Source organism: Arachis ipaensis, chromosome B04, assembly GCF_000816755.2.
Source record: "Arachis ipaensis cultivar K30076 chromosome B04, Araip1.1, whole genome shotgun sequence".
Taxonomy (NCBI): domain Eukaryota; kingdom Viridiplantae; phylum Streptophyta; class Magnoliopsida; order Fabales; family Fabaceae; genus Arachis; species Arachis ipaensis.
In genome coordinates this window covers 123,977,111-123,978,575 of record NC_029788.2, presented here as the reverse complement: position 1 = coordinate 123,978,575, position 1,465 = coordinate 123,977,111, and positions in this window count along the sequence as shown.

The following is a 1,465-nucleotide window of genomic DNA, read 5'->3' as shown; positions in this document are numbered from 1 at the left end:
ATATAAATATATAGACAAAATTCTAATATTGTTTTTACCTCTTATTTTATTTTATTTTATTTTATTTATAAAGAACAGAACCTAAAATAAGATGAAAATTAAAGAAATGAATTTTTTTGTCTCAATTTATTTTTTTTAACAATTAAAAAGATTATTCTATTTTTTTATTTACACTTAAATTTCTCAAAAAAACTAAAAAAAAATTATTCATCAAAAGGTTTAAAAAAAAAGTGGCTACAAGATTAGTTTAGAGATTTTTATATCCCTTAAGTTTAGACCATAACTCATAAAATTACTAAAATAAAAAATAGATCAAATCATAATTGGACCTAAAATAAACAAAATAAAATAAATATAAAATAAATAATAATAAAATGATGCCTATTTAATCTACCTTAACTAATGAGAATCTTTAATATAATTTGTAAAAAGTAAAACATTTAGGTTTCTTTAATCGTTAATCATTATCTTAACTAATTCTTGATATATTTTATAGACAAATGATTTAACCATATTTACAAAAAAATTTTTATTCTTAGTTGTTGCTTTTGTAAGTGGAGCAATTGACATATGACAGTTCTTAGTTTATCCCACAGAACTCGTATTATTCCCTTTCTCCTAAAAAAGATTCATCCTCAAACCTGCATCAAAATCAAAATAAGATAGGTCAAAGACATTAAAAGTAGATGACACATATATTCACGAAAAGTCAATCTTATAAGCATTGTCATTGATTCTTTCTAGCACCTGAAATAGACCATCACCCCTAAGGTCTAACTTGAATTTTCTTTGAGTAGGAAACCTCTTCTTTCTCAAATAAATTCATAAGCCACTAGATTCAAAGACAAGTTGTCTTCGACCTTTATTCACTATTTGAACTGTCAACTTATTTTTCTTTTTAATTAACTCACTTGCTTTCAAGTGTATTACTTTAACCTTTTCAGCTTTATCTTCTGCATCCAAACTAATAAAATCACTCAAAAGTAAAAATAATAAATCTAAAATAGTTCGAAAGGATTTCAAAATAAGAAAAATTTGTAGAAGAATGAATGGTCCTACTATAATAGCAAACTCAATAAAAAGTAAATAATCTTTTCAAGTTTTTAAATTCTTACCAACAACATCATATAATAAGATCCTTAACATTTGATTTACCACTTTAGTTTGACTAGAATAGAGTATAATAATTTTGTGCCGAACATATTCCACAACACTTTTTAAAAATTATTCAAAAGTTTGATGTCATGATCAGAAACAATAGTTTGGAGAACATTATACAAGCACACAACCTCTTTAAAAAACAAATAAGCAATATTTGTTACATTATCAGTTTTGTGACATGTAATGAAATAAGCCATTTTACTCAACTTATCTATCATAATAAAAATGTTATTTTTATATTTCTTAGTTTTAGGCAAAATAAAAACAAAATTTATACAAAAATATTAATCTATAAATATACAGA